Consider the following 23,456-nt stretch of genomic DNA (forward strand, 5'->3'; position numbering starts at 1 on the left):
CGCCGCGTCCCTGCCCGGGAGCCCCGCCTGGAATCGCCGTTCGCGGTGGGGAGGGCCCGGAAGGAGGCGGCGCTGACCCTGAGGGGACGGGGCCGGGCGGAAGGCGTGACCTGCCCCTCGGGTACGAGTGCTCAGCCGCCTCAGGGGGGCCGGAGGACAAGCCACCTTCTCAGGGGGAATGAGCCCGGGGGCTGAGGTGACCTCCTCCTTGGGAACGAATGATCCCTGAGGAGAGGGGCGAGGGAATAATGGAGCGAGCGACCCCCTTCCAGGGGGATGAACTCTAAGGGGACGAATGACCCCAAGAGGAGGTCCAGGGAGGACCAATGAAGCTCAGGTGAGATAGAGCCCTCAGAGAGTGACCTCCCCCTTGGGAACAAGATACCCTGCCCCCTCACCCCCCACCTTAGACGGGCAATGCGACCCCCGTGGGATGTCTAGAAGTGACTGCAGGCGGAGAGGAGGGAGGCTAAGGATGCGGCAGCTTTGGAGAAAGTGTAGTCCGACTGCAAGTTCAAACTCGTGCAGGCTCCAATGGGGGCGGTGCAGCGGCCGCCTTCTGTATTGCTGGGTGCGGGGCGAGGGGGAGGGGAGTTAGTTGCTCAGTCATGCAGGACTCTATGCGACCCCATGGACGGTAGCCCGCCAGGTTCCTCTGTTTATGGAAATCTGGAGTGGGTAGTCATTCTCTTCTCTATCTCCCCCCGCCCCCGGGAACCCAGAGATCGAACCCCAGTCTTCTGCATTGCAGGTGGACCCTTTACCATCTAAGCCACCAGGGGGAAAAGCCTAAATATTTGGTACCCCAGGAGCTCTTGGCTGGTGGAGAAGGAAATGGCAACCCACTCCAATATTCTTCCCTGGAGAATCCCAGGAAAGGAGGAGCCTGGTGAGCTGCCGTTTATGGGGTCGCACAGAGTCGGACACGACTGAAGCGACTTAGCAGCAGCAGCAGTAGCTCTTGGCTGGAGCCAGAAACGCTGTAAAATACCCCTCCCCAAACTGAAGGCAGGCACATCCCTACTCCAATCCGGATGCTTCCTAGTTGCAGGACAGAGGAGGAAGCAGCCTGAGCCTGGTGAGGGATTTCTGTGACCATCCTTTGAACTGAGAAAGTTTTATCACAACTTTAGGGAGAATTGGAAAATAGAGGGAAAGTGGAAGGAACACCCACAGTTGCACCACTTGAACATAATTTTCCACCTGTGTTCATTCCCTTCAGGTATGTTTTCATAAGTATGTTTTATATTTAGTTTCATTGATTTGTTCAACAAGTGTTAATAAACACCTTGCATATACCAGGGACTGTCTAGTGAACAGAACAAACCCAAACATCCTACCCTTATGGAGTAAGTTTTCTAGCAGATAGTTGTATATAATTTGTAAGCATAGTGCTTTCCAGTTCCTAATTCACACTTCATTTTCCATGTTACCACAGACTTGTCATTATAAATCTATGGATTGTTTCCTCAGTTAGGGATAATTTCCCTAACTGCTCTCATCTGATTGCTTCTAGTCTGTGGATCCTGTGCATAATCTTTGACACACCCTTTTAGTTCTTTTCCTTTAAGTGAGATTCCTAAGCCACATCGCCTTGTTTTTCCAAATATAAGAAGGTGAATAATAAAATTTGAGGAAGACAGTACGTGCCTCTGGAGATGGACTTGTCATGTTAGAGGGAGGAATAGAGCTGCCATCTCCCTCAGTCCAGAATGGCCCCAGGAAAAGGTGGTAATAATTTAAATGGGATTTTATTTCATTCTTTGACAGATATTTACTGAGTGCCTATTGTATGTTGGACAGTGTTCTAGGCATAGGAGGGGAACAGACAGATGAAGTCTCTGCTGAAATGGAACTTTGTGCCTTTGGGGTGGAGGTGGGGCTTAAATTTTATGCAGAAAAGGAAAACTGAGCCACTCAGTTCTCATTGGAAAGAGACTTCAAAATACTTTTCCTTAAAAGTCAAACACATTTCCAGCTCTCAATACTTATCTCGTAGTAATGATGGTCCCTGCCTTACAGATCTGAAATTTAAATGTTTGATTGTGTCCTGAAACAATACTCAGTTAAGAGAAATGTAGAAATAAAAAGCTTTTGTGAGTGCCTAGTTGATAGTGTACCCCTAGGGCCAACCAGAGAAGCTGATCCTGAAAAATAATTAGGAAAAGAAAATTATTTCATTTACTTGCCCTTAGTTCATCTCTTTTAAAAACAGCTTTCTTAAGGCATAATTGACATACAATAAACTGCACATATTTAAAGTATACAATTTTATAAGTTTGACATATGTACACACCCATGAAACCATCACCACAATTAAGATAGTGAATATCCAATATGTTAGCCAGAGTAATTTTAGTGTATAAAGTGAAAGTGACTGCAGATGACAGTTGGGACTTTTTGCATATGTCTTAATCACATTGAGTTCCGTATTGTGTGCCTGAGTATAGTCAGTTATTGAGAAAACCTTGGAAATTTTTCTTGAAAAGATTTTAGTAAAGATAACTCAGTAAGGAAAGAATAGTCCTTCCAACAAATGGTGCTGGAACAACTGGATATCTAAACACAAATGATGAATTTGTACCCCTACCTCTTACCATCTATGAGAATTAACTCAAAATGGATCAAAGACCTAAATATAAAAGTTAAAACTATGAGTCATATGCAAACATAGGTGTAAATTTTTGTGACCTTGGATTAGACAGTGGCTTTTTAGGACACCTGCAGTACAGCTGACAAAAAGAAAAAAGATAAATTAACTTCATCAAAATTTAAAACTTTTGTGCATCAAAGAACACTACTGAAAAAAGACAACTCGCATAATAGGGAAAACCATATATCTGATAAGGGTCTAGAATCTTAAATAAGAGTTCTCTAACTCATAACTCATCTGTAAAATGACAAAAAATGGGCAAAAGGTTGGAATAGCCATTTCTACAAAGACGATACACAAATGGCAGTAAGGATATGAAAAGATGTTCAGTATCACTGGTCACTAGGGAAGTACAAATTAAAATTACAGTGAGGTGCCACTTCATCCGACTAGCATGGCTGTAATCAAACCAATTGACAGTCACAAAGATGAGGCTGGAGAAAGTTGGGATATTCACATCCTGCTGGTGGGAAAGTAAAATGGTGCAGCTGCTTTAGAAAAACAGTTTGGCATTTTCTCAATACGTTGAACAATTACCATATGACCTAGCATTTCTACTTCTAGGTATATACCAAGAAAATGAAAAAGATACGTCCATATAAAAACTCATGCATAAATGTTCATAGTAGCATTATTTGTAAGCTCCAAAAAGGGGAATTAACCTAAATGTCCATCAGCTGATGAATGGATAAATAAATATGGTCCATCTATATAATGAAATCTTCAGCCATGAAAAGAAATGAAACACTCATACATACTACCAAGTGCATGAATCTTGAAAACTATGCTAAGTGAAAGAAGCCAAGGATAAAAGGCCACAAATTGTATGGTTCTGTTTTTATGAAATGTCCAGAATAGGCAAATCCATAGAGACAGAAAGTTGATCTGTAGTTGCCTAGAACTAGGGAAACAAAATAATCAGGAGTGACTGCTGCTGAGTTTGAGGTTCCTATTTGGGATCATAAAAATGGTCTGAAAAATAGATAATGGGGATAGTTGCAGAACTCTTGTGAATCTATTAAAAGTCACTGACTTGACATTTTTAAAAAGGTGGCTTTTATGGTATGTGTGTGTGTGTGCTCATTTCTGTCCAACTCTGCGACCCCACGGACTATAGCCAGCCAGGCTCCTCTGTCCATGGGAGACGGGCAAGAATATTAAAGTGGGTTGCCATTTCCTACTCCAGGGGATCTCCCAGACCTAGGGATCGAACCTGTGTCTCCTGCATCAGCAGGTGGATTCTTTACTGCTGAGCCACCAGGAAAGCTGTTTATGGTATGTGAAGTATATCAAGTTAAAAACAGAAAGAAAGACACAGGGAGTAGACAATCAAAGACCTAAAAAAAAAAGAAGTACCTACCACATAATGGGGCCAAACCTCATGTTCTTTCCTAATAGGGGAGCACCTCAGGCCCTCATATGGAGTTAATTCTTATTTTAGAATCTTAAGCTCCAGCAGTCTGGATTATCCGATTCCTTTGTTGCACATTAAGCCAGTTTATCACAACATTTGCCCTCTTAAAAACTGCCCTTCCTCACCAAGGTGGCCCCAGCAGCCATTTTTATAATACACGATCTTATCAACTGGACCATAGGGGAACTTAACTCAAAAGGGCCTTCCTCTCCTCTAGATTGGTTTCTCTCCTCTAGATTGGTACTGGGAGAGAGGTAGCTCTTGGTTCTCTGCAAGTGAGTTGATGTAACTTCAGGGTTTGTAGAGTTGGAAGCCGAAAAAGGGAGTTTACAGAATCAAAAGAAAGAAATGGGCAGGCAAAGGGAGCAGAGGTGAGGATACTAAGAAAATGGCCTTTTTGGTTTCTGCTGAGTTTCCACTTCCTGGTTCTGACTCCTTGGGTCACTTTTGCCCTCAAGGTACCCCCATAAGCTTGTAATAACTTCGTTTTTTTCTTAAGCCAGTAAACTTTTAAAAGTTGTGGTTGGAAAGGCTTTGGCTATGGCACTAGGTTCCAAGAGATGAAAAATGTACTGTCACTGGTAATGTGGGTGTTAAAACAAATGTTTGTACGAATGCAGCATCTTAGAGGTAGGAGGCACTGCTTGAGGCTACCAGTGCTAAAAGCAGCAATAAATTAATTAATAGCCCATAAAAAGAAAGAAGTTCCTATAAAAAGCAGAGCCAGGAACTCCAAAAACCTCATCTGTCTGGGATCATTTAGTCGAGAGGCCAGCAGTAGCTGACCCTGTCTCATGTTAGGGCGTTTAATTGCATGTCGTTACAGTGGCCTTGAGCTGCAAACGGTCAGCCAGATGAAGCTGTATCTTTTGTTCAGGAGTATCTTCAATGAAAAAAAAAAAAAGTTTAAATTACCGTTCAGGCATTTATAGATGCAAGATTCACTTATCTGGCACTGTAGACATTGTAAAATATGTCATTGTATAACATAATGACAGATGCATGAGCTCCACATGTATAATTATATATCTCCAGAAACAGCACATTCCCTAAATAAAGAACAAGTTGGTAGCAAAAGTGAGGAATAAGTTACTTTTAATTTTACTGTTGCTTTTCCCATGGAGTCCTTAAGGCTGAAGCCTTTGTGGAACACAGCAGAGGAAAAAACCCTGACTCTTATCTAACAGGCCATGTGTTGATCATATCTGCTAGATCACTGGATCGCAACCCTGTCAGACTCAACATTCCTTTAAGAAGAAATATTTTCTAATACCCCATTAGGAGACTTGAAAGAAATTAATATGAAATATGATTGGCCTACACTCATATATATATGTGAATGTGCATTGTGCGTGTATATACATAAACATTTAGTTTATGTTTTCATAATGATTAATGTTGAGCTTTTCATGTGCTTATTGGCCATTTGTACATCTTTGGAGAAATGTCCGTTGAGATCCTTTGCCCATTTTGTATTTGGGTTATGTGTCTATTTTAAGTTGTAAGTATTCTTTATATATTGTAATTTCAGTTCCTTATCAGGTGTATGATCAGCGGTGGGGAGGAGTTATAGCTTATCGAAATGGAAAAAGTGGAAAGTATATTCTTGCAGACGAGCTGGACCTGTTTTTGAAACTGTGTCTTGAAATCTCAGTACATTTGGTTTCTTGGAAGCGAAATGATATCAGAGACCATATCCTTTGAGTAGAGGACGGATAGGGGAAAAAGCTGTGAATACTCGAGGTGATGAAACAATTGTGAGGTCAGCCTGTAGGGAATTGTATCTGACGTTGCTGAAAACAAAGGTATTCAGGAGTGGATACAATGTGTGCCAGGCACTGGGATATGTATAAGATTATTTACTAGTTATGCATCCTTTAGAAGAGCTGTTTATATTGGGGGAGTTGGTTTCTTTATATGTAAAATGGGGGTCGAGGTTACTGTGTCAAGTATATCGCTTTTATGACAGTGATAACCACAGCTAACATGCTGCTAAAAAGTTTATAGGTTTCCTTTCATTCAGTCTCACATGAACTGTGAGGTAGACACTGAGAAATAAAACCGGGACTTGATCTTGCAAGGGATTGAGTCAGGATTTGAGTCCATGTCTGTTTTATTTCAAGATTTTTGCTCTGAAAGATTTCGTTACGTAGTTTTAAAATGCTGTGAAATTTTGTCCGTTCTAAATAATTGTGTAATATTACATGGGACTCTTTTTGTGGTTCCATTGCTTGGTATGTAATGTTAGTTTAAGCAATAATGAGGATTAGGGGGGTCACCTTGAAATGGGAGAAGTTGTGCTTGTGGAGGTGATCATTATTGGAACCCCCATACATTTCATCCTGTTCCCTGACGTTAGCCTGTAATGTAATATCTTTTCAGATTTACTTAGATACTATTAGATACCTAAATGTTTGGAAGGATTACCTAACAGATTTAAGATAATAGGACTTCAAGAAAATAGGACCTCAAGATACAATCCTATTAACGTCAAATCTGATAACTTTCCAAGATGGTGTCTTAATTACTGTGGGAGGCAGAACAATGACCGCCTTGAGATATCCAGGTTCTCCTCCTCACGACCTGTGAATATGTTACCTCATATGGCATAAGGGACTTTGCTAATGTAATTAAGTTAAAGATTTTGAGAGACTGTCTTGAATTATCCAGTTGATTTTAATCACAAGGGTTCTTTAAAAAATGGAAGAGAGGAACTGAAGAATCAGAGTCAGAAAAGGCCAGTGACAACAGAAGCACAGGTGAGCGTGATGAGACTGCTAATTGGAGGCCGTGAACCAAGCAATGAAGCTTTTTTCAAAAAGGTGAGAAGTGTATTTCCCCCAGTGCCTCCCTGAAGGAACACAGCCCTGCCAACACCTTGGTTTTTGCCCATTAGACCCATTTTGAATTTCTGATCCCCAGAACTGTAAAATAACATCTGCATTTTCTTAAGCCACTGTAGTTTGTTACAGCATCAGTAGGAAGTTAATACAGTTACTAACTCTATAGAAACACTATAAGCACAAGATTCTTAATTCAGATTAAGCCACAGAGAATTTAATTTACTATCTTTTAGTCTTTAATCTTGGGACAGCTTGATTTATTGTCTTTGGGGAGGATTTTGGTGTTGTTTTTCTATATATACTCGAATACATGGCAAGGGACGGGAGCTTGACAGAGATGTACAAAGCTAACTCAACTAGGTAAATCATTATTCCTCCAGGTAAATCATTATTTCTCCCCACAACATATTTTTTATAAACACAGAAAATAAATCAGCCAAACAGGTTTGAAGTTTTAAAAAAAATTCAAGACTATTTGCATGAATTTAGATTTTTTTTCTTTAAAAAAAAGGTGGAAAATAAAGATCTTTAACTGAGTAAAAATGTTGCACCATTTAGTGTTCTTTATGACTTTTTTGTGGTAACTAGAAGGGCCTCCTATTCAGTGGTAGAAAGAGGCTGATGATGAGATTGGTGACGCACAGAAACAAAGGCTGCAAAATACAGAGATTTAACTTGAAACATTTGTAGTACTTTGAATCCTGCTTTCAGTGTCTTGTTTAAACAAGGTATGGCTTCTGCAAGGGAGGTAAATCTTCAGATGATTGATAAACATCCTGGTTTGCCTGGGACTAAGAAGTTTTCTGGGATGTGCTTGCGTGCATGCTAAGTAGCTTCAGTCATGTCCGACTCTTTGTGACCCTATGGACTGTAACCAGCCAGGCTCCTAGGCAAGAATACTGGTATGGGTGGCCGTGCCCTCCTCCAGGAGATCTTCCCAACCCAGGGATCAAACCCACTTCTCATATGTCTCCTGCATTGGCAGGCAGGTTCTTTACCACTAGTGCCACCCAGGAAGCCCAGAGATGTAGGACTTTGCTAAAACTGGGAAAGTCCATGGCAAGCAGGATGAGTTGGCGAACGCCAGAATGACTAAGTCAGCTAGCTTCGGGAAGGCTCATGATAGTGTGGATTCTGACCCAGGGCCCCACAGGCTGTTGATGCCACCCACCCCACTCCACTCATCCACGTCAAGCTTCATTCTCTGGGGACTGGTACGGGTTAAACTGGAACTGCTGCTGCTGCTAAGTCACTTCAGTCGTGCCCGACCCCATAGACAGCAGCCCCCAGGCTCCCCCATCCCTGGGATTCTCCAGGCAAAAACACTGGAGTGGGTTGCCATTTCCTTCTCCAATGCAGGAAAGTGAAAAGTGAAAGTGAAGTCGCTCAGTTGTGTCCGACCCTCAGCAACCCCATGGACTACATACAGCCCATCAGGCTCCTCCGTCCATGGGATTTTCCAGGCGAGAGTACTGGAGTGGGGTGCCATTGCCTTCTCCGAAACTGGAACTAGATCTGTTTAAAAAAATAAAAAGACTTTTGCAAGAAGCAGGGAGCCTTTGTAAGAAATGTAGCCTCTAACTCATACTTCTGATCTTGTATCAGATAACCTTATGCTTTCTTGGAAGCCTGAGTGAAAATGAAACACAACAACAAAAACCATCAAAGGTGTACCTTTTATATGATTTGTCGCAAATGAAAACCCATCAGCTTTCTTCTCTGGTAAAGACAAAAGAGTTTTCTGGAACATATAGACTGTCTCTCCCCATCCTCCATCCCTGCCCCACCCCTGCAATTTTTGGATTATTAGCCAAATAAACAGCCTGTAGCAAATCTAAATCCAGCATAGTGGGAATTCAGGTTTCTTTGGCCCTTCACAGCAGTTTCTATTTTGCAAACCACTTTCAAGTGAGTAATACTCAGAATCCCTTTTTACAGTTGAGTGAAAGCTCAGCCTCATGGTGTGTGTGTGTGCGCGTTCAGTCTTTGCGACCCTATGGATTTTAGCCCACCAGGCTCCTCTGTCCATGGGATTTCCCAGGCAGGAATACTGGGATGGGTTGCTATTTTCTTCTCCAGGGGATCTTCCCGACCCAGGGATTGAACCCACATCTCCTGCGTTGCAGATAAATTCTTTACCTCTGAGCCACCGAAGAAGCCCAAACCTCATAAATGTTTTATAAGACATCCTGGAGTTTCTTGCTTTTTCTAGTTATTAGGCCTCTGTCAGTAAGAGATTTCTCTTCCTAATTGGTGGCTGGGAGAGGATAAAAGCACAGAGGAAAGCAAGGATTCATTAGACTCTAAAACCATCCACCTGATAATAATGACTGAATTTCTGTTGTCTGGATGTAGACAAGAATAACCTCTAAGTTCACATAAGCAAATAACAAAGATCCTCTTGGGATTTTCTCAATTCTTTTCTAACCTTAAGTGTAGGCCCTGAAAACTTAGTGAACACTGTGCACCTGAGTAGTTTTAGAACTCTCAGTGTTAGGTGTGTGTGACGAGAGCTGTGCTGTAGGGTGTGCTGACGTGAGCTGTATAAGTTTTAGCACAAACAACAGGAAGTGTTTGTGGAGGGTAGCATCCTATCTCTTTGGTTGCTTCCCTTTTTCTGTTTCCTTGTCAGTAGGAAATTCCATGGAAAATGGGGTGACAAACTGCAGTCACTTTCTTTGGGTCAGTGAGGGCAAAAAATGCCTCTTTTTTACCCTGAGAATTATCCAGCTTGCTCAGCTCCTCTGGCTCCCTGGTCTCGCCTCTTTACTAGGGGTGAAACACCATCAGCCTCAGCCTTCTGTTTTGCCCAAATCTGTCATTTGGCTTGGGTTTTAGTCTCAGCCTTTGGAAGGCCAGGTGGTCAAATGACTACTTCAGCACTGTGTGTGGCCTCTCTGAACTTGCACGTGAATGTGGGGTCCCATGCTGTGTGTGCTGTGCTGTGCTTAGCCGCTCAGTTGTGTTTTGACTCTTTGTGACCCCATGGACTATAGCCCGCCAGCCTCCTCTGTCCATGGGGATTCTTCAGGCAAGAATACTGGAGTAGATTGCCATGCCCCCCTCCAGGGCATCTTCCCAACCTCTTCCCAACCCAGGGATGAATCCAGGTCTCCCACATTGCAGGTGGATTCTTTACCAGCTGAGCCACCAAGGAAGCCCTTGAGTAACCATCATCTCTAATCAGAGCATCAAAATGTGATATGAATGAGGCCTGGGATATGTTGTTAATATGTGAACATTTAGTTTCAAATGTAGATGAGCATTCTAGTTATAAGTGAAGTGGAATATCTCCTTACATGTTGAAGTTCTATCTATAGTTTATACGTTTAATAGAATAAATTGATGGATAGACTATTAGGAGTTTTGTTGGCTAGATAATAATTTGGATAATAATAAAGGCCTCAAGATGTTAGGAATTTAAAATGTGAGTGAAGGAATAATCTTTCACTTGCTCTGGAAAATATTCAGAAAGTATCTTCAAACAGTGCACAAAGCTTCATTTGTGGGATTGCTCCAACATCCACCCGATTTTCAAGTTATGGAAGTTGAAGAGGACATATTTATCATGGTCATGTGCTGGCAACATGACAGGCTCTGTCCTGTTCTGACAGAACAGCCAAAAATATCTTACTTAGCTCCACCCGCCAACTGTCGTAAGCAAATATCTAAGCAATATCCAGGTGTTCAGTGGAGCAATCATAGGAGCAATCTTGAGGAATGAATGCTTGTATAGTATTGAAACCAAACTGTAAAACTTGATTAGCAAGGTATAAGAATAAAATGGAAATAGTAAATAAACATCAGGACAATTTTCAGATTTATTTTTGTCTCATGGACAGAGGAGCTGTCCATGGAGTCACAAAAAAGTCAGACACAACTGAGCAATTAAACAACAACAGTAACAGTAACAGTATTCTCTTCTATGGATACATCACATTTTGTGGGTGGATTCCCTGGTGGCTCAGATGGTAGAGTGCCTGCAATTGCGGGAGACCTGGGTTCGATCCCTGGGTTGGGAAGATCTGCTGGAGAAAGAAATGGCAACCCACTCCAGTATTCTTGCCTGGGAAATTCCATGGACAGAGGAACCTGTCCTCTGTAGACTGGCAGGCTACAGTCCGTGGGGTCACAAAGAGTTGGACATGACTGAGCAACTTCACTTTCATATCCACATTTGGGTTGCTTCCACCTTTTGGCTGTCATGAATAGTGCTGCTGTGAGCATTCGTCTATTAGTGTTGCTCTGAATTGGGTTTTCAGTTCTTTGGGCTATATACCTAAGAGTGGAGTTGCTGAGTCATACGGTAAATCTATGTTTGGCTTTTTGAGGGACCACCAAACTGTTTTACTTCTTTGGTCTTCATATTCAGGATTGCTGCACACTTGTGGCCTGCTGAGGCAGAAATTTGTAGTTCCTCTGAGTTGCTCTTGAAATTACTAAGGTACAGAACAGTGTGCCAGTGGTGTGATCGGATCCCAGACACCTTTAGCGGGATTCCTTCTCAGTTGTCTTTGTTCTGGGCAAATCTGCGGAAGACCAAAACATCTGTGTTGAGAACTTATCTGACCTCATTGTGCTGGCTTATTGGGGACATTCATCTGTGCGTTCATCAAATAGTTGCTGGTTATCTGTGAACCAAAGAGACAAAAATCTCTGCCTCAAGGAGCTTACATTTCAATTCCAGGGGACAGATAATAGACGATAACAATACTAAGTAGGAGCAGTCAGGGAAAGCCACGTGGCTTTATTACCCCATGATCGTTTATAACTCTTTTAATATTTTTTTTAAATCCGTTGTGACTGTGGTTATATTCTAATTTTATTCTATAATGTGTTTGCTTCCCCCCTCCCTTTTCTTAGACACACCTCCAATAAGACTTCTATCTTATTAATCTTTTCATGGAAGCATTTAGTTTTCGTAGCGTCTCAGCTGTTCTGTATTTTGTTGATTTCTGCTCTCCTAGTTATTTTCTTTTTGTTTCTTTCCGTTGGTTCTGCTGCTGCTTTCCCCGTATTTGAGTTGAATGCTTAGCTCGTGTCTTTTTCAACCTTTCTGGTTTTCTGATAAGTGTATGTGAAGCTATAAATTTGCCTTTAATGTAGTACTTTCACTGTCTGTGCCCCACCAATGTTGACATGTGGTGTTTTCACTATCATCCAATTTAAAATATTTCCAAGAGTCATTGAGCCATATTTTATTTGGTTTCCAAATATTCTAAACAATTATCTTTCAAAAATTAATTTCAAATTTCACTGAAATGCCATTGGAGAACCTGATCTATATCATATTTTTCATTGGGAATATGTTGAAGGAGATACATACATGTTTATTTTTGTAACTGTTCCATGTGTACCCTAAAAGAATTTGGATTCTTGGTGGGTGTTGAATTCTCTATCTATTCGCTTCAGGGAGACCCTCTGTAAAGAAGTACTTTTGAACTGAGATCTGAATGTCCGGAAAGAGTCAACTTGCTGGAAATCAGTGGGGAAAGGATCTCAGGCCAAGGGGACAGCAAATGCAAAGGCCCTGAGGTAGGAATGAGCTTGATGTGTTCCAGGAATGTAAAGAAGGCCTGGAGCAAAGTGGGCAAGGAGGAGAGTGAGGTGAGGTCAGACCCTGAGATGTAGTCAGGGGCCTGATCAAGCAGGGCCTCAGAGGCCATGGTATGGATGTTTGATTTTAAGTAACAGAGTAAATTCATTGACCACACTTACCATATGATGTGCTATGTACTTTTTGTAAGCCTGATGTCAAGTACAAGTTCAGTTCAGTTCAATTGTTCAGTCTTGTCCGACTCTTTGCGACCCCATGAACCGCAGCATGCCAGGCTTCCCTGTCCATCACCATCTCCCAGAGTTTACCCAAACTCATGTCTATTGAGTCAGTGATGCATCCAGCCATCTCATCCTCTGTCGTCCCCTTCTCCTCATGCCTTCAATCTTTCCCAACATCAGGGTCTTTTCAAATGAGTTAGCTCTTCGCATCAGCTGACCAAAATACTGGAGTTTCAGTTTCAACATCAGTTCTTCCAATGAACACCCAGGACTGATCTCCTTTAGGATGGACTGGTTGGATCTCCTTGCAGTCCAAGGGACTCTCAAGAGTCTTCTCCAACACCACAGTTTAAAAGCATCAATTCTTCAGTGCTCAGCTTTCTTTATAGTCCAACTCTCACATCCATATATGACCACTGGAAAAACCAGACCTTTGTTGACAAAGTAATACCTCTGCTTTTTAATATGCTGTCTAGGTTGGTCATAACTTTCCTTCCACGGAGTAAACATCTTTTAATTTCATGGCTGCAATCACCATCTGCAGTGATTTGAGAGCCCCCAAAAATAAAGTCAGCCACTGTTTCCCCATCTATTTGCCAGGAAGTGACCGGACTGGATGCCATGATCTTAGTTTTCTGAATGTTGAGCTTTAAGCCAACTTTTCCACTCTCCTCTTTCATTTTCATCAAGAGGCTCTTTAGTTCTTCTTCACTTTCTGCCATGAGGGTGTTGTCATCTACATATCTGAGGTTATTGATATTTCTCCCTGCAATCTTGATTCCAGCTTGTGCTTCTTCCAGCCCAGCGTTTCTCATGATGTACTCTGCATATAAGTTAAATAAGCAGGGTGACAATATACAGCCTTGACATACTCCTTTTCCTATTTGGAACCAGTCTGTTGTTCCATGTCCAGTTCTAACTGTTGCTTCCTGACCTGCATACAAGTTTCTCAAGAGGCAATTCAGGTGGTCTGGTATTCCCATCTCTTTCAGGATTTTCCAGTTTATTGTGATCCACACAGTCAATAAAGGCTTTGGCATAGTCAATAAAGCAGAAATAGATGTTTTTTCTGGAACTCTCTTGCTTTTTCCATGATCCAGCGGATGTTGGCAATTTGATCTCTGGTTCCTCTGCCTTTTCTAAAACCAGCTTGAACATCTGGAAGTTCACGGTTCACATATTGCTGAAGCCTGGCTTAGAGAATTTTGAGCATTACTTTACTAGCATGTGAGATGAGTGTAATTGTGCAGTAGTTTGAGCATCCTTTGGCATTGCCATTCTTTGGGATTGGAATGAAAACTGACCTTTTCCAGTCCTTTGGCCATGGCCATGGCATTTTCCAAATTTGCTGACATATTGAGTGCAGCACTTTCACAGCATCATCTTTTAGGATTTGAAATAGCTCAACAGGAATTCCATCACTTCCACTAGCTTTGTTCGTAGTGATGCTTTCTAAGGCCCACTTGACTTCACATTCCAGGATGTCTGGCTCTAGGTTAGTGATCACATCATCGTGATTATCTGGGTCGTGAAGATCTTTTTTGGATGGTTCTTCTGTGTATTCTTGCCACCTCTTCTTAATATCTTCTGCTTCTGTTAGGTCCCTACCATTTCTGTCCTTAATATTGAGTCCATCTTTGTATGAAATGTTCCCTTGGTATCTCTAATTTTCATGAAGAGATCTCTAGTCTTTCCTATTCTATTGTTTTCCTCTATTTCTGTGCATTGACTCCTGAGGAAGGTTTTCTTATCTCTCCTTGCTATTATTTGGGACTCTGCATTCAAATGGGTATATCTTTCTTTTTCTCCTTTGCTTTTCACTTCTCTTCTTTTCACAGCCATTTGTAAGGCTTCCTCAGACAGCCATTTTGCTTTTTTGCATTTCTTTTCCATGGGGATGGTCTTGATCCCTGTCTCTTGTACAGTGTCACGAACCTCTGTCCTAAATTCATCAGGCACTCTGTCTATCAGATCTAGTCCCTTAAATCTATTGCTCACTTCCACTGTATAATCATAAGGGATTTGATTTAGGTTATACCTGAATGGTCTAGTGGTTTTCCCCTCTTTCTTCAATTTAAGTCTGAATTTGGCAATGAGGAGTTCATGATCTAAGCCACAGTCAGCTCCCGGTCTTGTTTTTGCTGACTGTATAGAGCTTCTCCATCTTTGGCTGCAAAGAATATAATCAGTCTGATTTCGGTGTTGACCATCTGGTGATGTCCATGTGTAGAGTCTTCTCTTGTGTTATTGGAAGAGGGTGTTTGCTATGACCAGTGCGTTCTCTTGTCGAAGCTCTATTAGCCTTTGCCCTGCTTCATTCTGTACTCCAAGGCCAAATTTGCCTGTTACTCCAGGTATTTCTTGACTTCCTACTTTTGCCTTCCAGTCCCCTATAAGGAAAAGGACATCTTTTTTGGGTGTTAGTTCTAAAAGGTCTTGTAGAGTACAAGTACAAACGGATTTTATGCACTGGAGGAAGCACTATGAGATTAAAGGTAGCTTAGAGATCATACTTAGCCCAATCCTTTTGCAAATATGAAAACTAAGTTGAGGTTTAGAGGGGTTTCACAGCTAGCCAATTGAAGTTCAGGCTTTGGACATCTCCTGTTACTCTGATAGATAAAATCCTAAAAGAGAGGACTCCACATTTATATAATTTCATTCAAACGTTATTGAAAGGAATCTTACCTTGTTATAAGCAAAAGTCATGCTTACCCATCCTATTTACTTATTTTGTAAATCTAGACTTTTATAGATGAGGTTTATTCAAATCCAGTTATTTTATAAACTGAGTTTCCTAGGACTTCCCTGGGGGTCACGAGTTAAGAATCCACCTTCCAGTGCAGGTAACATGGGTTTGAGCTCTGGTCAGGGAACTAAGATCCCACATGCCAGGGGGTAGCTAACCCCACGTGCTGCTGCAACTCCCGAATCCATGAGTGCTTCAACTAGAGAGAAATCCATGTGCCGTAACTAAGACCTGATGCAACCAAGTAAGTAAATAAGTACTTTTTTTTTTTAATCAGCTCTCCATAAGAAAAAAAAAATCCAAAAAACAACATGAGTTTCCCACAGAGATTCCTTCCTCTGCTCAAATGTTCTGCTCACTCTGATTATACCCCTCTCTGCTTCACTTCAATATTTGGATCTGTTTCTTTGAGGCAGCAGCTTCAACCCACCTTATACTCTCCAGGCCGCTGCTGTCCCTTTCCAGGACAACCTACCCCAGCACGTTTTTTTTTCTTGATGATGCCTTTGTGGCAAATTCTGAAACCTCCGCATCGCAAAGACACTCAAAGTAATTACCCACCAGCGCTGCCTGGCTGCATGTGGGTTTTCTCACCTTACCCACCTTGGAGGCCGAGCCACTCTGCTCTCCCAGCAGCACAGGAGCTAATGTGCATGCACCCTGAGCAAGCAAAGCTGATTCAGGTGCCTCTCTAGGCAGTTCTCAGACTGTGAATGGGCATGGTATGCATGTGCCTATGGTATGCATGGATGCCTCCCTACCTATGAGCCTGAATCCTCACAGGCAGCAGCAAGTGCCTGTGGGAACCAAGTCCTTTGGTGCTTTATCCGAAGCTGAAGGCAGATTTATTCCCAGAAGAGCGAAAATGTCTTTCCTGATAGTGGATGGCAAAGTCAGTGCCTCAGGCAAGGCCAGTGCCTCAAATTCCACACTAAGAAAGCCCAATGTAAGATATATATCCACCAACCACTGGCTTATCCCTTATACCTTGCGTGTCCTGAACAAATATTGTTCTCCTGGCTTGCTGACCAGGCTGGGGATCTCCGTTGGAATGTTTTCTGACAGGATACATTTATATGTGTTTGGAGGGAACAAAATGTACGAACAACAAGCTGAGCCAAGCCTCCAACTGAAACTCAGACTAAAACAATGTATTATTGCTGTTGTTCAATTGCTAAGTCGTGTTGGACTCTTTGCAACCCCACAGACTGCAGCACACCGGGGCTCCTGTATCCTCCACTATCTCCCAGAGTTTGCTCACATTCATGTCCTTTGAGTCGGTGATGCTACCTAACCATTTCATCCTCTGTTGTCACAAAGATTCTAGATGCTGCAAAAAAAAAAAAAAGTTTATGCTTTTAATGATATACGGAAATTTCCATGAAATGTAAAAATCCTACAGTTGCCTAAGCACTGGTTTCTGCTTTTGTAGATGTAAAAAATTGTGGTAAATATACATAACATAAATTTAACTACTTTTCAGTGTACAATTTAGTGGAGTTAAACACATTCAGTGTTGTATAACTGTGGTCATTATCCAGTTCTAGAATTTGATTTTTCCTGGGGCTCCTCTCCTTGTTTCTTAGATAGCCATCTTCTCCCTGTATCTTCATCTGATCTTCCCTCTTTGCCTGTGTCCTAATCACCTCTTCTTATAAGGACACCAGTCAGATTGGATTAGGAGCTACCCATGTGATCCCATCTTACCTTAATTGCCTCATGAAAGACTATGTCTCCAAACATAGTCATTTTTTGAGATAATGGGGGCTAGGACTTCAATATATACATTTTGGTGGTGGTGGGTATGCTATTAGTGACTTACCCAAGACAAATCAGGGTATAGGAAAACCCAAAAGATGGTTTTTAAACTTGATTTCTGGATTTCAAGAAATGCCATCAACCTTTCCTGCTGTCTCTGAATTTGTCATTATCCGTGACGTTTTCCAGTGTGGAATGAGGTGATTCTTTGTCTCTTTAGATGTGCATTCAGGGTTAAAGGTTTGTAATAAATACTATCTTTGCAAGAAAAAAATGAACTCTAATTGAAGATTCGCATTTCCCTAAGCAAGAAACATCATGCAGATTGTGTTTTGTCTTGAACATATTTCAGTGTCACTTACTATCCTTCTATGGCATCATTTTAAATAGCTGCATACAACTTTGTTATATGAGTGTTCCATAATTTATTTAACCAACCTTCTAGTGTTGGAGTTAATGGAATTTTTAAAATTCTTACTCAGATTCTTTTCTTTCTATCACCACCACCCAATTAGTAGTCCAGGTTGCTGTTTTGAATCCCTCTGACATGATTCCAGCAGACGTCTAAAAATAATCTTCGTTCCTGGGATCTCCCCCTTCACCCACCATCCTCATAGCTGTCTGAAGACTGTTCTTAAGTCACTGCTTTCCTCACCTCACCCGCCAACCCAAGAATGGCTCCATCTTAACTTTGCAGTCACTGCAGTGGAAACACAGAGTCCTAACCACTGAACCACTACGAAATTCCCCCCCCTTTTTTTTTTTAATTTATTTTTAAAATTTTGGCTGAGCTGGGTCTTTGCAGCACTCAGGCTTCCTTTAGTTGCCTTGTGATATGTGGGATCTTAGTTCCCCAACCAGGGATTGACCCTGTGTCCACTGCATTGCAAGGTGGATTCTTAACCACTGGACCACCAGGGAAGTCCTCCCCTCCCCCAACCCCCGCCTTTTTTAAAAAAAGGTTTCCCCAAATCACCCGTTATTTAATTTTCATCCACTTAATTCCCAACATGGGGAGCCAGTCAAGTCTACTTATAATCTCAGCACATATCATACTTACTTCTCTGGACCTGGCTGGTGCCACGTCCTGTTGGGAATCCCTCTTCTCATCTCACTGAATATTTGCAGTCTTCATCTAGGAGGGCCAGCACATGTATCATAAGCTGTATGAAGCCCCCTGTGGTTATTCTTGTCAGTATGGATTTTTATTTTGCCTTTCTTTGAGCTTCTGTCTCACTGAGATGGGACCACACAGTTTATGAAGCAGTAAGAAAATAAATAAGTTTGTGTCCCTTCCTGGCTAGACTAGAAGGTAAGGGCTTTGTTGTAAATGTCCCAGTCACACTTGGCCATCCACCCATTCTTGGGATGTACTCATTTCTTTCCCACTTCGGTGCTTGGTGCTTGCCGTCCCTCTGCCTGAAATGTTCTGCCTCCAACTCATCATGGTTAGTTCCTTCTTATTATTCAGATCTAGTTTAAATGTCATTTCCTTGGAGAGGCCATCCCTGACCCCTGTCAGAAGTAACCCCATTGCTGGGACTTCCCTGGGGGTCCAGTGGCTAAGACTCTCCTCTCCCAATTCAGGTTCAATCCCTAGTCAAGGAACTAGATCACACGTGGTGCACCTGAGGATCCCACATGCTGCAGTGAAGATAGAAGATCCTGGGTGCTGCAACTCAGACCTGGCACAACGAAATAAATAAATATTCTTTTAAAAAGAGATAAGTAACTCCATTTTAAAAAAATTAAAGAACATTGCTTGTTTCCTTCAGACCCTGTGTCCCAGGCTGTGTTCATTTCATTTATTTACACATTGCTTGCCCATCTTTCCCATTGCACCTAACCTCTTGTTCACTTGTTTAACCTGGTACCGTACCTACATAGTGCCAGGGTGTTCAATACATTTTTGCTGAATGAATTGGTGTGGGATTGGATAGAATGGAGAAAGAGATGGGGGATGCTGAGGCTGTCCTTTGGATTTCTGGCTTGGGAAATTGAGCTGATGGCAGGTGTTGCTGCTAATCGAGCTTCAGAGTTCTAGAAGAGCACCTGTGGGCGGAGCGGAGGAAACGGAGACGATGATTTCTCCTCTGTGCTTATTTGAGGTGCCTCTACACTGTTTAAGTAGAATATTCACCCAAAGGCAGTTAAATATAGGGGCCTAGAGCTTAGGACAGAGAAGGCAATGGCACCCCACTCCAGTACTCTTGCCTGGAAAATCCCATGGACGGAGGAGCCTGGTAGGCTGCAGTCCATGGGGTCACTAAGAGTCGGACACAACTGAGCGACTTCACTTTCACTCTTCACTTTCATACATTGGAGAAGAAAATGGCAACCCACTCCAGTGTTCTTGCCTGGAGAATCCCAGGGATGGCGGGGCCTAGTGGGCTGCCGTCTGTGGGGTCGCACAGAGTTGGACACGACTGAATTGACTTAGCAGCAGCAGCAGCAGCAGAGCTTAGGAGTGATGCTTGGGTACTGTCCAAATAACAATATAGCCAGCATCGTTAGACATAGTTAAATAATAATCATGCCTCACATTTATTGATCGCTTAGTCTGTACCAGGTATTGTGCTGAGTGCTTCACATACATTTACACTTAGAACATTTAATATTTAATACAACCCTTGGACACAAAGATACAGTGAAAGTTTCTAAGGATTTGATAAATTGCCTGAAGCCACTTGGCTAATTAATGGGCAAGCTAGGATTTGAACCCAGGTGGTCAGTTTCCAGCGTCCCAGCTCTTCCCCACTGCACCACTGTGCTGGAGTAGGCAAGCAGGCACGCAGAGCCAAGCCCTTTGCCTTTGAGGAGCTTCTTGTTTGCTTGGGGAAGTAAAATATAACTCATAATTTAAACTGTCCTCACAGGCTTGCCTCAGGCTCCTATCCAAGCCTGTCAAGTACAGTAATTATTTGATTAAAATGACTAGTGTTAGCCTCCTCTGATTCCTGAAGACTCAGATTCATGTGACCTTCATAATTCATTTAGAAGAAATAAGAATGTTGGAAATGCAAAATCCTCTCCACAGATCATCATCTGTTTTGGAAACAAGATTCATAACCCTCCTGGGACTAAAAAAGAGGAATCTGAAAGATCACAGTAAAAGTGAAAGAAGACAGTGATGACTAACTACATCCATTCAAAAGGGAGCAGAAGGATTTCAGTCAGGGGACTCGGGATTCCCAGAATGATGACTGCATAGGATCAGAGTATGCGCTGAAAAACACACAAGCAGCGGAAAGTGTGACCACACCCAGTGCCCTCAAATGGTTAATTAAGTAAACGGGGGTGATGGTCCCAGGTCTCGTGGGCTCTAGGAAACAGGACTTTGCACAGTGACTACACAGAAGCCAAGCCTCTAATTTTTTAGGGCAACTGGAATTAAGGGTACCTGAATCACCTCCTCTTCACCCCATTGGTAAGGGAGGGATTCCCACCCTAAGGGTATGGGGATGGCCAAGCATACGACACCTAGCACTGGATAGATGAAACAGGCAGCAATTCATTAGTCACATATACTCACAGCACAGGGAAGATGGGCACCACATGCCTTGCGGGGTCACATGGGGATGGCATTTAGGGGCAGAGTGCACAACCAGAAGCAGTGGGAGTCATGCTTGCTTGGTAGTATCAGGAAGGTGCGGTGTCCTGTGCTTCCCAGAGGGGGATGTCATTGGCTCTTCTGGATAATTCCATGGCCTGCTGGGGAACTCAAATCCACTCTGCAGGGATCAGCAGGAACTGCATCTGGTCCATCTAATAAGGAGGGAAAGCTGTTGAACTAGGTGACCTTTTCTATCAGAAGAGAAACTTGCAGTTAAGCCAAGCTAGACCCTCCTGATTTCACCAGATGTTAAGGCAGCATGTGATATTAGACCTTGATTTTAGGCTTTACACTACAGGATGGAATGCATCTGTAGGCTCTGTTGACTGCCCCTTGTCTCTAGATTTGGCACATTCCTGCTCCTGACTCAAAGTCAATGAATGTTCTCATCCCCATCTACCTGGGACAGGAGATACTCTAAAATTCAAGGCACAATGGGAATTCCCTGGCCGTCCAATGTTTAGGACTTGAGAGGCCCTTGATTTGATCCCTAAGAATTGATGCTTTTGAACTGTGGTGTTGGAGAAGACTCTTGAGAGTCCCTTGGACTGCAAGGAGATTCAACCTGTCCATTCTGAAGGAGATCAGCCCTGGGTGTTCTTTTGAAGGAATGATGCTAAAGCTGAAACTCCAGTACTTTGGCCACCTCATGCGAAGAGTTGACTCATTGGAAAAGACTCTGATGCTGGGAGGGGTTGGGGTCAGGAGGAGAAGGGGACAACAGAGGATGAGATGGCTGGATGGCATCACTGACTCAATGGACGTGAGTCTGAGTGAACTCCGGGAGTTGGTGATGGACAGGGAGGCCTGGCGTGCTGCGATTCATGGGGTCGAAAAGAGTCGGACATGACTGAGTGACCGAACTGAACTGAACAGGGAACTAAGATCCTGCAAGCCCAAGGGGAAGAGCAAGAGAGAATAGAAAATCAGTCTGTTTTGCTGCATGTTTGGGACAGATGTTTCATGGAGTAGGGAAAGACTGAAATGAAAATTAAAACTATATCTACCACCACTCTTAATGATCAGAATTATCTTTTAAAAATCAAATATAATCTTACCAGGCTCCTACTTAAAACCTATCAATGGGTCTCCATTGGTCTTTCTTAAGAGAAGGACAAAACTCCTTGCCATGGCCTTCAAGACCCTATGCAGTCCAATCCCTGCCTATCCAGTCTTACCTCATTCTTTACTTCTCCATACTATTTATGGAATAGGCATACAAGTCTTCTTAAGTTCTACAAAGCTTCTATGGTTTTTGTCAGCCCCAGGACCTTTGCACATTCTATTCTCTTTGTCCAGATTACTCTCTCCTCCCCAGCTCATCTAACTCATCTAGAATTTATCCTTCAGATTTCAGCTGAAGGGCTCCTTCCTCAGGGAAGACTTCTCTGATTTCCCCAAATAGGTCAAGTCCCCCTATTACAGGCTCTGAAAACATCTTCTTCATCATGATACTTATCATAAGTTACAAGTTTACATTTATTTGAATTATTTGATTAACATTTATCTCCTCACATCACCATGAGAGCAGCAACTTATTTATCTTTGATCTCTAGTAAATGCCTGCCAGGAGCCGGCATATTGCATATTGAGTGCATATTGCATATTGCATATTGAGTGCAGCACTTTCCACAGCATCACCTTTCAGGATCTGGAATAGCTCAACTGGAATTCTATCACTGCCAGGAGCCAGAGTGAGGAACTCCGCCTGTGGCAAAGGTCATGAGGAAGGAGGCTCGGCATACGCAAAGGCGGGATCGAGCCTCAGGAGTCCCCCTGGAAATTCTCGAGCATCTACCTCCAAAACCAAAGTCTGCCTACTTTCTGCTTTGTGCTCTCACCTACACCTCTGACTTTTGGGGGGGGGGCTGTCCCCCACTACCTCTCTCTGAAAAAAGAGTTAACTTATAGCTCCAGTTAATAAAGTTCCTGGGTGTGATAGTGTCTCAATCTACAAACTCCTTTGGAAATCCTCTAGCCTGCCTGAATAGGTTTTTCCGGCCACATGTGATTGCTCAGAGCCTCCCAGCTGTGAGAGGCATGAGATGTTCTAAACTGTCTAAATACAGACTCCTTTGAGCAGTTAAAAGATTGATTAGAAATTGTATTGGTGAAGGGTTTTTCACTTGTTGGGCCAAGGTTTGCTGCTAAGTCTCCATATCCCTTACCTGCTGTGTCCCTGGCAGTGTATTGATTAATATAATTGGTATAAGTAGTAGCTTTAATGTTTGTAACCTTGGACCCTTGAGTTAACTCTTTTTTGTTGTAGCCCAGCACACCTTTGCCCTATAGGAATGCAACTTTAATGCTTTTGGAGGGTGGCGCCTGCCTAATCACCTTTAGAGAAAAATAAGTTTTCTGAAGAAAGGGTCTTAAAATGTTAACAGGCCTCCTGGCCAGAAGATGATGCAAATCACCTAAACTTTTGCATATGATAAGTTTGCAGGAAGAAAGCCTGGCTTACTGTATGACTCTACCCCTTCCCCCATTATCCTCTATGCATAACTTAAGGTATAAAAACTACTTTGAAAAATAAAGTGCGGGCCTTGTTCACGGAAACTTGGTCTCCCCATGTCGTTCTTTCTCTCACCTTCTGGCTGAGTTATTTCAGCCTCTTTTCTCCACTGAATTTCCTCACTGAGCTATCC

At 42.5% G+C, this 23,456-nt stretch overlaps 1 protein-coding gene across 7 annotated transcripts in view; it reads left to right on the forward strand.

Moving 5' to 3' along the window:
* The first annotated feature begins 21 nt into the window (after nucleotides 1-21).
* Nucleotides 22-23,456, forward strand: part of IFT81 (intraflagellar transport 81) — a 233,802-nt gene continuing 210,367 nt past the window's right edge. For all 7 annotated transcript variants that reach the window (XR_009730193.1, XM_061383816.1, XM_061383819.1 and 4 more), the window contains exons 1-2: nucleotides 22-121; nucleotides 1,134-1,222. The gene's annotated coding sequence lies outside the window, so the exon portion shown is untranslated. The remainder of the gene's footprint in view (nucleotides 122-1,133; nucleotides 1,223-23,456) is intronic.

This window comes from Bos javanicus, chromosome 17, assembly GCF_032452875.1.
Source record: "Bos javanicus breed banteng chromosome 17, ARS-OSU_banteng_1.0, whole genome shotgun sequence".
Taxonomy (NCBI): Eukaryota; Metazoa; Chordata; class Mammalia; order Artiodactyla; family Bovidae; genus Bos; species Bos javanicus.